Source organism: Hypanus sabinus, chromosome 15, assembly GCF_030144855.1.
Source record: "Hypanus sabinus isolate sHypSab1 chromosome 15, sHypSab1.hap1, whole genome shotgun sequence".
Lineage (NCBI taxonomy): Eukaryota > Metazoa > Chordata > Chondrichthyes > Myliobatiformes > Dasyatidae > Hypanus > Hypanus sabinus.
In genome coordinates this window covers 17,938,431-17,953,271 of record NC_082720.1, presented here as the reverse complement: position 1 = coordinate 17,953,271, position 14,841 = coordinate 17,938,431, and the positions used below count along the sequence as shown (strand labels likewise).

The 14,841-nt window shown below is 41.7% G+C and overlaps 1 long non-coding RNA gene across 1 annotated transcript; it reads left to right on the top strand.

Moving 5' to 3' along the window:
• The first annotated feature begins 2,118 nt into the window (after nt 1-2,118).
• Nucleotides 2,119-13,108, top strand: LOC132405331 (uncharacterized). The gene is made up of 4 exons (XR_009515821.1): nt 2,119-2,379; nt 8,843-9,075; nt 9,850-10,035; nt 10,683-13,108. It is a non-coding gene; the product is annotated as an uncharacterized LOC132405331 (long non-coding RNA).
• Nucleotides 13,109-14,841: the final 1,733 nt, after the last annotated feature.

The window sequence follows — 14,841 nt, the reverse complement described above, 5'->3', positions numbered from 1 at the left end:
GCTCTGGATAAACACAATCAGCCACATGGAGAGCTCCTGGGAGCTTTTAAATAAACATTTTGCTGTAAGTTACATTGTGCCACACTTGAATTCTGCATAGAATGCCAGTGTTCCCACTCAAACCCCATTCATCCTTATTTGATATGACTGAGTAGGTTATGTGGAATGTGTCAGTGGTGGGTTAAGTAATTGCCACCCATAGCTGGCAACTTGTTCCCAGGCCTCGCGGCGATTATTACGGGCAGCAGTTTCAGCTTTAGCCTTCCCAGCATGCTGATGGGATTTCACAGCTAACACATTCCTGCTTTGCTTAAGTGTTTTGTTAAAAAGGGGAAGAGGTCCTGACTGAGCATGTTGGTTTAAAATCATTGCAATTCTTTAGTGAATATTGGCTTTTTACAAAATTAACTATTATGTTATGCTATACCGCTGAATTTCTGCTAAATGTTTCGTCCATATTTAAATGTCAATCAATATTTTAAAGTACAGTTTAATTTTAATGTAACATGGGAGAGATGGGAGAGTTGTTTGAATAAAACATACCACCCCCCCCCCCCCCCACCTTTGTCTCTTCTTTCTGTGTATTTAGAGACCGGGAAATATTTTGTTACAGGGAACAGCTGAAGCAAAGTGGATTTTCTATTTAAAACAAAATAGGATAAATATTGTTACAAAGGAAATTCAGGGCTATGGGAATGAAGCAGGACACAGGGAGTTGTTTTCATTTGCTCTAACAAGAAGCCAAAACAGACATGATAACAGGAGTGGCCCCTTTCTGAACCCACCGTGCCTACCACTCGACACTGACAAAAGTCAGCAATCATACAGACTCCCACAGATCCGTGTCACTAGCAGTATAACATGCCATCGCCACTTGCACAAGAAAGTCTGCAGATGCGGGAAATCCCAAGCAACACACACAAAATGCCGGAGGAACTCAGCAGGTCAGGCAGCATCTATGGAAAAGAGTAAACAGTTGTCATTTCGGGCCCTTCCAGATCCTTCTTCAGGAGTGCAAGGGAAGGGGGAAGGTGCCAGGATAAAAAGGTGGGGGGAGGCAGGAAGGTGATAGGTGAAGCCAGGTGGGTGGGAAAGGTCTGGAGAGGGCTGGAGAAGAAGGGAAAATGGACAGTAGGAGAAAGGAAGGAAGTGGGGGACCCAGGGAAGTAACAGGCAGGTGAGAATAAGGTCAGAGTGGGGAATAGAGGTGGGGGGGAAGAGGAAATTTGTTCTCCAGAATGAAAAATTGATATTCATGCCATCAAGTTGGAGGAATTTAAGGTGAACATAAGGTATCACCACGAGTATGACTTTCTACTCATTCGTCCCAAATTCTGGCTGTCCTCACCAGCTCAATAATCAGACATGGCTCATTCTGCATTCAGTGACTGGTTTTCAAGGACTGGCTGGGTGGGCGCAGTGGTCAGTATGGACTAGATGGGCTGAAGGGCTGGTATCCATGCTGTATTGCTCAGTTAATCTATAGGCTTTTCCTTCTTTGCCTGAGTGTGAATATATAGGTATTAGGAGCAATCCAGTTCCACAAAAAAAAATCACACCCAAATCCTACCCCACACAAATATATTTCACAGTAGAGAATTCCAAACAATATCTAAAAATCATGTTTTGGCAAGAAACAGGGATTTTCAACTTCACAATGTTCAGAAAACTATACTAATGGCAAGACCTAACTATTGGGGTAATATATCGGTAAACGACAGCCCACTTCACCAACAGGATACTGAAGCTGATACTCAGCAGTGACAGATATTTCCCTATTCATTCCCAGATTTATGATATGTTGGCTGATGCCAAATGGATCATGTTACAACTGGCTTCAGTAGTGCTTAGTACAAGCAAAATCAGTCGGAGTTTCCACCCCTCAGTGGTAACCATTAAAGCCTGCTGGAAGTCAGCATCCAGACATTAGGCTTGAACAGGATTGTACTCAGTCATGACACCCTATGGGTAAACAGCCTCCCTATACTCAGTGTAATGAGTAAGCACTTGGGTAAATTACTGGAGGGTTCAATGGAAAACATATGTCAATAGAAAATTAACTACTTCGTATGGGATGTGATGCACCATCAATAACACTCTCTGAGACGTGAAGGCGAGATATCGGCTTTTATTGACTGGAAGAAGGAACAAGCAGTGGTTGACCACCATACTACATCCTGGAGACAGAGAGGCCGGGCTCAGGCCTTGATCGCCTTTATACCTCGGTCCGTGGGAGGAGCCATAGGAGCAGTCAGCAGGGGGCGTGTCCAGACAGGTATACGTAGTTCACCACAGGACGACAGGAGTACAGCAGAAAAAAAATTGTGAGCATTAGAATTTTATCTCAGACCTGGGAGAGGGTTGCTACTGGTCCCTTCGGTAAGACATATAGCACCCCATACAGGCTGGCAAAACTTACACACAAAAACACTGCTTATAAAGAAAAACTTAATATTGTTCTACTTCTTTGTGGCATGAGCTGAATCACTGAAATTATTTTCTTATTAGCAAAAAAAATTAAAAAGTTATACAGAGTCTTTTTGTTCTTCTTTGGAGCCTCTCTCTTCCCTCTTCTGCTCTCGTTTTAAATTTACCATGCAGCGGAGTTAATTAATTCAAGGGCAACTTCAAGAGAAAAGATCTCAGCTCACTCTGAGAATGTAATGCCCTCTTGTGATCAATCCACACATGACATTGAGGATGTGAATGAGTAATGGAAAAAGTAAACATGAACTGCAATAATTGGTCACTCTTCTTAAGATTTAATTTATTGCTACATCTTTGACATATTTTGACCACTTTACATTAGTTTAGATTTAGAATTATATTAACCTTTCTTTTCTCTTTAGTATTTTCTACTTAGTATTGTCAAGGATCGCACCTATCCTTCCAGCGTCCTCCTTGACTTTCTACCATAAGGGAGGAGACTCCGATGTATAAGAACAACAACAGTCAGGGTGGGAAAGAGTTTCTTCCCTACCGTGCTATCCCATGCCCTCACTTCAGGAAGTCTGATTTCCTGGCTGTACTTCTACTCCCTGAGTATAGGCAGAGACTGAAGACTGCAGCACCAGTAGTGAGGGCCAAGAAGGTTTGGACAAGGGAAGCACAGGAGCCCCTGCAGTACTGCTTTGAATCAGTGGACTAGACTGTATTCAGGGATTCATCTTCGAACCTGGATGAGTATGCTGCAGTTGTTACCGACTTCATTAAAACCTGTGTGGATGAGTGTGTGCCTACAAAGATTTACTGTACATTCTCAATGCAGGAGGAACATAATTTGCTGAAGGCTAGATCTGTGGCATTCAAGTCTGGCGACACAGGCCTGTACCAGTAAACCAGGTATGATCTGCAGAAGGCTATCTCAAGGGCAAAGAGACAATTTCAAAAGAGGTTGGAGGCGAGGTCAGATGTACAACAACTCTGGCAGGGTTTGCTACACATTACTTCCTACAAAGCAAAACCCAAAAGCATGAATGGCAGTGATGTTTCACTACCAGATGAACTCAACGCCTTCTATGCACGTTTTGAAAGGGAGAATATAACTACAGCTGTGAAGATCCCTGTTGCACCCGGTGACCCTGTGATCTCTGTCTCAGAGGCCAATGTTAGGCTGTCTTTAAAGAGGGTGAACCCTCGCAAGGTGGAATGACCCAACAGAGTACCTGGTAAGGCTGTGAAAATGTGTGCCAATCAACTTGTGAGAGTATTCAAGGACTTTTTCAACCTCTCACTGCTAAGGGCAGATGTTCCCACTTGCTCCAAAAAGGCAACAATTATACCAGTGCCTAAGAAGAGTAACGTTGGCTGCCTTAATGACTATCACCCCGTAGCACTCACATCAACAGTAATGAAATGCTTTGAGAGGTTGGTCATGACTTGACTGAACTCCTGCCTCAGCAAGGACCTGGAACCATTGCAATTTGCCTATCGCCACAATAGGTCAATGGCAGACGCAATCTCAGTGGCTCTTAACACGGCCTTAGTGCACCTGGACAGCACAAACACCTACGTCAGGATGCTGTTCATCGACTATAGCTCAGCATTTAACACCATCATTCCCATAATCCTGATTGAGAAGATGCAGAACCTGGGCCTCTGTACCTCCCTCTGCAACTAGATCCTCGACTTCCTAACCGGAAGACCACAATCTGTGTGGGTTAGTGATAACAATAGACAATAGACAATAGGTGCAGAAGTAGACCATTCGGCCCTTCGAGCCTGCACTGCCATTTGGAGATCATGGCTGATCAACTACTATCAATACCCGGTTCCTGCCTTGTCCCCATATCCCTTGATTCCCATATCCATAAGATACCTATCTAGCTCCTTCTTGAAAGCATCCAGAGAATTGGCCTCTACTATCTTCTGAGGCAGTGCATTCCAGACCCCCACAACTCTCTGGGAGAAGAAGTTTTTCCTTAAATCTGTCCTAAATGACCTACCCCTTATTCTCAAACCATGCCCTCTGGTACTGGACTCTCCCAGCATCTGGAACATATTTCCTGCCTCTATCTTGTCCAATCCCTTAATAATCTTATATGTTTCAATCAGATCCCCTCTCAATCTCCTTAATTCCAGCATGCACAAGCCCAGTCTCTCTAACCTCTCTGCGCAAGACAGTCCAGACATCCCAGGAATTAACCTCATGAATCTATGCTGCACTTCCTCTACAGCCAGGATGTCCTTCCTTAACCCTGGAGACCAAAACTGTACACAATACTCCAGGTGTGGTCTCACCAGAGCTCTGTACAAATGCAAGAGGATTTCCTTGCTCTTGTACTCAATTCCCTTTGTAATAAAGGCCAACATTCCATTAGCCTTCTTCACTGCCTGCTGCACTTGCTCATTCACCTTCACTGTCTGATGAACAAGGACTCCTAGATCTCTTTGTATTTCCCCCTTATCTAACTCTACACCATTCAGATAATAATCTGCCTTCCTGTTCTTACTCCCAAAGTGGATAACTTCACACTTAGTCACATTAAACACCATCTGCCAAGTATCTGCCCACTCACCCAGCCTATCCAAGTCACCCTGAATTCTCCTAACATCCTCATCACATGTCACACTGCCACCCAGCTTAGTATCATCAGCAAATTTGCTGATGTTATTTTCAATGCCTTCATCCAAATCGTTGACGTAAATTGTAAACAGCTGTGGTCCCAATACCGAGCCCTGTGGCACCCCACTAGTCACCACCTGCCATTCCGAGAAACACCCATTCACTGCTACCCTTTGCTTTCTATCTGCCAACCAGTTTTCTATCCATGTCAATGTCTTCCCCCTGATGCCCTGAGCTTTGATTTTACCCACCAATCTCCTATGTGGGACCTTATCAAATGCCTTCTGAAAATCGAGATACACTACATTCACTGGATCTCCCCCGTCTAACTTCCTGGTTACATCCTCGAAAAACTCCAGCAGATTAGTCAAGCATGATTTACCCTTGGTAAATCCATGCTGGCTCAGCCCAATCCTATCACTGCTATCTCGATATGCCACTATTTCATCCTTAATAATGGACTCTAGCATCTTCCCCACCACCAATGTCAGGCTGACAGGTCGACAGTTCTCTGTTTTCTCCCTTCCTCCTTTCTTAAAAAGTGGGATAACATTAGCCATTCTCCAATCCTCAGGAACTGATCCTGAATCTAAGGAACATTGGAAAATGATTACCAGTGCATCCGCAATTTCCAGGGCCACCTCCTTTAGTACCCTAGGATGCAGACCATCCGGACCTGGGGAATTGTCAGCCTTCAGTCACATCAGTCTTCTCATCACCATTTCCTTCCTAAGGTCAATCTGTTTCATTTCCTCTGTTACCCTATATCCTTGGCCCATCCATACATCTGGGAGATTGCTTGTGTCTTCCTTAGTAAAAACAGATCTAAAGTACTCATTAAATTCTTCTGCCATTTCTCTATTTCCCATAACAATTCCACCCAATTCATTCTTCAAGGGCCCAACATTGTTCTTAACTATCTTCTTTCTCTTCACATACATAAAAAAGCTTTTGCTATCTTCCTTTATAGATCTGGCCTGCTTGCGTTCGTACCTCATTTTTTTCTCCCCGTATTGTCTTTTTAGTTAAGTTCTGTTGTTCCTTAAAAACTTCCCACTCACCTTAGCTCTGTCATAGTTCCTTTTTTTTAATACTATGCAATCTCTGACTTCCTTTGTCAATCACTGTGGCCCCTTTCGCCCCTTTGAATCCTTCCTTCTCTGGGGGATGAACTGATTTTGCACCTTGTGCATTATTCCCAAGAATACCTGCCATTGCTGTTCCACTGTCTTTTCTGCTAGGCTATCCATCCAGTCAACTTTGGCCAGCTCCTCCCCCATGGCTCCATAGTTTCCCCTGTTCAACTGCAACACTGACACCTCCGAGCTGCCCTTATCCTTCTCAAATTGCAGATAAAAACTTATCATATTATGATCACTACCTCCTAATGGTTCCTTTACTGCAAGATCGCTTATCAAATCCTGTTCATTACATAACACTAAATCCAGAATAGCCTTGTCCCTGGTCGGCTCTTGTACAAGCTGTTCCAAGAATGCATCCCGTAGGCACTCTACAAACTCCCTATCCTGGGGTCCAGCACCAACCTGATTCTCCCAGTTCACCTGCATGTTGAAATTCCCCATAACTACTGCGACATTACCTTTGCCACATGCCAATGTTAACTCCCTATTCAACTTGCACCCAATATCCATGCTACTGTTTGGTGGCCTGTAGACAACACCCATTTGGGTCCTTTTGCCCTTACTGTTCCTCAGTTCTATCCACAGAGACTCTACTTCTCCTGACCCTATCCTCCTCGCTGACGATCAACACTGGCACACCTCAGAGGGTGTGCTTAGCCCACTGCTCTACTCTCTATATACCCATGATTGTGTGGCTAGGTATAGCTCAAATAGCATCTATAAATTTGCTAATGATACAACCATTGTTGGTAGAATCTCAGAAGGTGACGAGAGGGTGTACAGGAGTGAGATATGCCAACTAGTGGAGTGCTGCCGCAGCAACAACCTGGCACTCAACGTCAGTAAGACGAAAGAGCTAATTGTGGACTTCAGGAAGGGTATGACGAGTGAACACATACCAATCCTCATAGAGGGATCAGAAGTGGAGAGAGTGAGCAGTTTCAAGTTCCTGGGTGTCAAGATCTCTGAGGATCTAACCTGGTCCCAACATATCAAATGCAACTATAAAGAAGGCAGGACAGTGACTATAATTCATTAGCAATTTAAAGGAATTTGGTATGTCAACAAGAACACTCAAAAACTTCTATAGATGTACCATCTAGAGCATTCTGACTGGCTGTAGCACTGTCTGGTATGGAAGGGGGAGGGGCTACTGCACAGGACCGAAAGAAGCTGCAGAGGGTCGTAAATTTAGTCTGCTCTATTGAGCCAACGAAGTACCAAGGACATCTTCAAGGAGCGGTGTCTCAGAAAAGTAGCGTCTATTATTAAGGACCTCCAATACCAGGGCATGTCCTTTTCTTACTGTTACTATCAAATAGGAGGTACAGAAGTCTGAAGGCACACACTCAGCGATTCAGGAACAGCTTCTTCCCCTCTGCCATCCAATTCCTAAATGGACATTGAACCCATGAACACTATCTCACTTTTTTAATACACAATTATTTCTGTTTTTGCCTGATTTTTTAAAGTATTCAACGTAAGTTTACTGTAATTGATTTACTTATTTATGTATTTATTATTTTTTCCTCTTCTTCTATATTATGAACTGCATTAAACTGCTGCTGCGCTGAGCTAACAAATTTCACGACATAAGCCGCTAATAATAAACCTGATTCTGATTAGGCTTCTGACCTCCCTGCCACATTGCATTAAAGTGTTACCCGTTAATCTGCTCTGTACCCTACAATGTTTAATTTATGCACTTTACTTTGTTTATTTATGCATAATTCATCTGTAGATTCCCAAGTCATTATGTGTTATGTGTACTACTATGCTTTACACCCTGATTTGGAGAAACATTGTCTCATTTGACAGTATACATGTATATAGTTAAATGACAATAAACTTGACTGGTGATATTATTTGGTTGTATAACAGATTTAATTTATTGATACATCCACTATCCTCACTGCTATATCTTATATTCAGATTCATATAGACTGGATAATAGAAACAGCGGAAATATCAGAAATGAAATTTCCATTATTCATCACACCCTCTCTTTTTTGTCCAATATTATTTCTGTAATAATTCTTAGTTGTTGTCTGTTAACCTGTTTGTTATTCCTACCTTAGATTTTGGTGAATCTTAGTTTATTTAACAATCTTTGATATAGGTATATAAAAAGAGCAGGAGATCATAGTGGGAGAACAGTTTAGTTTAGTGCTGGGGGCCGAGAGATATCGTATCATTTGTTGATTGCTTAATTACGCTTAATTGGATTGCCTCTCGGTTGCATGTTTTGAGAGATGCTAATAAGGGATCAAATACAGTACTTTGACTTTTGGAGCTTTGGACTTAATGGAACAATTGGTGGGCGGGTCATACAAGACTAACAACCTGTACCAGGTCATCAACAGTGGCATTGATTTGTTAGAATAGTTGCTACACCTTTTTTCACCCTTAATTTCAACAAAATCCTTTTGGAAGATTAACTAAATTAATACCATTTCCATCATTAAGAGACTTTCAGATGGCTCTTACATCTTCATTTCTGTTGGCACTGTAAATGTTCCCATATTACTACCAATAGCAAGCATATGGGTAACACCATATGAGAAAAGTTGGGGTTCATTTGCCCGCTACTATCACTTGATTTGAATTAATTAATATGGTTTCCTTCTGTGACCAGAGACCCGTGCCTGTCACGTGACAACACTGCCCTCACCTGGTCGGAGGTCACACCACCTGCAAGTCAACATTTCGCCCCTCCCAACTAATCAATGCACACTTAACCATTGGCCATCTTAATAGGATTAACCTGTCTAGCACCAAGCCGTTGGCCCCCTGACCTATAAAAGGAGCTACATATGCTTGGCTTGCTCTCTTTTGCCATCCTCGAGGGACCACCCTGCTTCACTCCAGGTAAGATGTGCATTGAATAGGGTTGTGGGAGCGTTTATTGTTGTCCCTTTAGCAAAGAGCCGTGCTTGTCCATAGCCAAAGGGGGGGGGGGGCAAGTATTGTAGTTACTTTTCCCCTGCTTGTATGTGCACCTGTACTCCGTTCCCACACCGTTTTCCTGTGTATTGTACTGCGGACCCGACTTTTCCCACACTCCTCTATTCTAAGCGCATTTGTACAAATACTGTAGCCTCTTGTGTTGTTCCCAAGCTTTTTCTCCCCTTGTAAATAAACTCCTTATTGTTAGAACTGTGTGTCCAGAGCTCTTGCCTTGAGACCCAAAGAACCTTTCTCATTTCCTTCACAACACCTTCCGATTTTTCTTTAAATGGATTTGAGTTGGTGGATTGATGTTTTTTTTAAATGGAAGCTTGTATGATGTATAGCTCCGGGGTTGTGCTACCAATGGGTTTTTTTTGTCTTTTTTTTCCCGTTAGTAGGGTTTTTTTACTATTTCTTTCAAAAAATATTCTTAACACTTTATTTTCTCTTATTATTATTGATATATTGCTTAGCTTTGTTAATCAGTTATTTGCTAATTTAATTCCTTATTTATGTAATGACATAATGTCTTAATGTATCTTTTTTGTTAATCTTCAATAATAAAAAGATTTTAAAATGAAAATGAAACACCACTACCAGCTTTCTGAAAGTTTAGTTCTGCCTCAGTAGGCAAACCGGCAGGCTTGATTAAGAGGTAATTGCTTACTGTCTTCCTGCATTTTTCTTGAACAGGTTGAGTACCCCATATTCTAAATGCTTAGGGCTGGATTGTTTCCGATTTTGGAATATATAATGAGATAGGGTTAATCGGGCATGTCGAAGGTCGCTGGGACAGCACGGCATGAAGGACAAAGGGTCTATTCCATGTTCTATCATTAAAATATAAAACAATTCTGACTCTGAATTTAGGTGCTACAGGTAAGCAGTCTTTGTCTACACTTGTTCATCACACATGTATTTAACAGTAAAAATTATTACATATCATTAATATAATGAAAATAAAAAGTGTGCAGGGTAAAAAAAAAAAGCAGAACGGCAGCATCAGGAGAATACTGAACCAACTATTGGTACTCCTCAATGTGCAATTAAAAATTACTCTACATTTATTACTGGAACAAATTAACTTTGAACTGGATGAAGTCAGGTTGGAAGAGGCAAGGAAAGGCTGGATTCAGGGAGGTGGTACTATTAAATTAGCATTCATTTTTCAGCTCTTTCCCTTGAGAAGGTTATGGGGACCATATGATGGAGCTACTCCTAAATTGCTGCTGGTGAGGATTAGTAAAGGGCGGAGCTAACGATGGCAAAGAAAGAGTGATATATTTCCAAGTCAGTGTGGTGTGTAACTTCGTGGGAAGCTTGTAGGTAGTAACACTCCCATGTTTTTGTTCTTCCCATGCCCCCATGCCTTTGTTCTTCCTGGTGATGGAAAGTGCAATGAAGTATCCAAGGTTCAACTTGGGTATTTTGTAGGTGAAACACATCGCAGGAATTATGCTTTGGAGATGGAAATCAACGTTTAAGCCGGTGGATGGGATACCGATCAAGCAGCCTTTATCTTACAGGTTTTTGTCTCCACGGGGACTGTGCACTGATACCACCATGGGCAGATGCCTTTGACAGAGGAAGATTGATGAGGACAAGGTCAGGTACTGGAACCACTGTGGAGAACCCCAAAACTATTACTTCTCTTCTGTATCTCTCCTTGTGGCAGGTCAGTCCTGCTAATGGAACAGGATATACCTAGGGATTGTGATTGGGAATGAAAGGGTTAACATATGAGAAGTGTTTGACTCAGGGCCTGTATTTGTTAGAGTTTAGAACAGGTGGAATCTCATAAAAATCTATTGAATATTGAAAGGCATAGATAGAGTGGATGTGGAGAGAATGTTTACAATAGTGAGAGAGTCTAGGACCAGAGGGCATAGCCTTAGAATAGAAGGACATCCCTTTAGAATGTCAATGAGGAGGGACTTTAGCTGGAGGATGGTTCATCTGTGGGATTCAATGCCACAGATGACTGAAGGACAAGTCATTGGGTATACTTAAGGTGGAGGTTGATAGGTTCTTGATTAGTAAGGGTGTCAAAGGTTACAAGGAGAAGGGAGGAGAATGGGTTTCTGAGGAAAAATAAACCAGCCATCATTGAATTGTGGAGCAGACTCAATGGCCGAATTTCCTAATTCTGCTCCTATGCCTAATGGTCTTACCTTTCCCAATTCAGATACGACTTTTTAGTTGTTTGTGAGAAGCTTTGTGAAGAGACTTGGTCATGAACAGGTTCAATGACACATGGCCTGTCTGGTTTCATTCTTTCTCTGTTTAAACATAGCGATTAAGATGCAGGTGAGTGGTTTGCTGTGCTTGTTCAAAAGGGTACATAAGCATCAACCAGTGGGATGGATGAGGAGTCACATCAAACTAGATAAAGCAGGCTTCTAAGAGCATCAGTGAGCTAAATGGGCTTTTATAGTCATTGTGACTCCACATTACAGTTTATTAACTGATTTTAAATTCCACAGCTGTTCTGTTAAAATTTGTGTTCAGGTTTCTGGATTATTGGACCAGATTACTCTGGATTACTTATCCAATATCTGAACAACTGAAATCAAATGTGGTTCACTGAAATTGAATGGTAAAACAGAATATTTACAGAAAGGGCCAAAATTACTCCCTCTGGCACAAAAGCAGGGGTTCCTGCAAAATTCATTAGCGCCTGTGAGTCACTTGTTTTTAATGCCCTTGACTCTGTCAGGTATGAATCCATATTTTGTGATAGTTTCAAGAATTTCATAATGGCACAGTAAGAGATAGTCATTTGAAACTGAGCCATACATACTGTATGAATATTTGTTCTGCATCAAGATATTCTCCTGGCAATACAAGTTCTTTTCATGGTAACATAAGTGGCCTGTGCTCTATCCTACTCTGAACAGGCTTCACTTTGACTGTATGATTTATAATGTGTACAAGGACAAATTGGACAGCAAAGCTCTGACAGGATGATGCTATACATTATCTCTAGGAGCAGACGAACAATGCTTAGCACTTCTTGTTTAGTCTTGTATATCTGGGGGAAGAAATGATTCTGTTTTGTGGCAGATGGCATGTCCCCAAGTTCAATAGCTAATAATTTACATGAAAACAATCCGTAAATTACCTGTTGTTGTGAAATAAACTTGCCATCAACATTGTTAAATTCAGCATTGTACTCGTTCAAGGTTTTAGTGTTCATGAGAGAAAATTGGACTGTACTGTTTCCCTTTCATCTTTGGACCTTCCCTGGAGATGGCTATGGAGATGTCATTCACTCTCATATGCAACTGAGGAATTCTCTCACAACTGACTGTGGTAATGCTGCTGATGAAATAAAAGCAAATTATATGAAAGCGAGGATCAGGAAAGTCTTTCGAACTTTTCCCATGGAACTTTGGTACAAATGGCCATTTTGATGCACTAAGATGCCTTCTGTTGTGTATTAAGTAATATTTGAGCAATATTGTATGTATATTGTTGAAGTACTCTGCTTTTTTAAAAATACATGAATGGCATACAGGTACGTCATATCACCAGGTCATATGTGCGTGTCTGACTAAAAGTAAAACTAAGAACGTATACAAGTCATACCCAGCTCTCGCATGTTTTTATTTTGATTAGATTTTATGTTTTGGAATTACAAATCAGAACACCTCTCACTCAACCAGCTACCAGCAATTTTGTTAGCTTCTGCTTAGATTGGAACCATCCTCAGTGTGTTTGCCCATCTGTGCCATATCTTCACATTTCCTTGAAGAAGCTCCATTGTTGTGCAGAGAAATAGATGCTGACACAAGCACCTGAGTCTGTGTGTTTTTACAGGGTGCTGCCTCTGAAAATTATTTGAAAACCACTCTCTAGCAATTGTTTCTAACTTTGAACACAAAAGGCACTTCTCTTAAAAAAATTAGTTCAGATTAAAGCTCGTCATCAAAATCAGTTTGTTTATTCATTCTTTGTTTTCATCAGGCCTGATCTGGACCAGGCAAAGCCAGTAATGACAATAACCAATGAAGATCCTCCACCTCCAGTAGGAAGCCACTAGTAAAAACATGGCAGAGATTTGCTGCAATGAGAACTCTGACCTTCGGCCTTTATACCTTGCATCCGGATGGCAAAAACGCCTACATTACTATTGTTTACTGACTCCTTTCAACACTATAATTCCAAGCAAACTCATCTCTTAAGTTCCTAGAGCTGGGACTCAACACCTCCCTTTGCAACTGGATCTTTGACTTGCTCATCAACAGTCCACAACCAGTACGGATAAGCAGCTACAGCTCCACCACGGTAATTCAGAATACTGGTGCCCTACAAGGCTGCATCCTCAGCCCCACACTCTACTCGCTGTATGCTTAAAAGTGCACGGCCAGTTGCTGCTTCAAATCCACCTATCAGTTTGCAGATGGCACCACGTTAGTGGACCGTATCTCAAGTAACAATGAGTCAGAGTACAAGGAGACACCATTTCCCTTAATGTCCACAAAATAAAGTAGATGGTCATTGACTTCAGGAAGGCAGAAGTGATTGGAGTGCACATCCCGATTTACATCAACACTGCTGACGTCAAGAGGGTTTACAGTAGCACTTCAGGTTCATAGAACATCACAAACACCCTGTCCTGATCCAACCATGTTAATGGCAGTGCCAGAAAAGCTCAGCAGCACCCTACTTTCACAAGGCCTGAAGAAATTTAGTATATACCCCTTGATCCTGACAATTTTGGAGAGTTGTGGCAGCTCAAACCCATTATGAGAAGCAGCTTCCCTCCATGGACTCTGTCTACACTTTCTGCTGCCTCGGGAAAGTATTGAATTGAATTGGCTTTATTTCTTACGTCCTTCGCATACATGAGGTGTAAAAATCTTTACATTATGTCTCCATCTAAATTTGCCAACGAGCCAACATAATCAAAGATGCCTCCCCCACCCACCCCCTGGTCATTCTTTCTTCTCCCTCTTCCATCAGGCAGATAATACAAAAACAGACACCACCCGGCTTGAGGGCAGTCTATCCTGCTTGTTATAAGACTCTTGAACAGATGTTGTAGAATACCAATTAATTCTTCATCTCCCAAACTACTTCATCTTAGCTCTTGCATCTTATTTGTCTACCCAAAAACTTCCTCTGTAACACTATATTCTGCAGCTTGTTATTTATTTTCCCCTTGTACAACCTCGATGTATTTACAATTTGGAATGATCTTTATCGATGGCATGCAATTTTTTCATGGTACCTCAGTATATATTAGAGTAATAAATCAGTTACCAGACAGATGAATCAGTTTTAGAGAAGGTATATCATCTAAGGGCATTTCTAGTGCTTCCTTGTATCAACACAGAAATTATTTTCATTCCTATCATCACCTTTGTCTTTATTATCTTCTCAGGATTTAATTCTTTCCTTTCTTTTGCTATAGGTGAGTCACCATCTTAAAAGAGATATAAGCAACTTACTCCCTTGGGGGAGTGGAAGGTGGTGAGGAAGGGGCTGCTCCTTAAGGCTACAAGAGATGTTTACATGCTTAAACACTTGTCTGTGCTGCACTGACAGAGACAGTTCAAAGGTCAAAGTTAAATTTATTGTCCGATGCACAAGCACATGTAAAGCTTACTTGCAGCAGCACCAAAGGCACATGGCACCAGGTACACAACATTAGCAAAAAAAACCATAAACTATACAAGAACA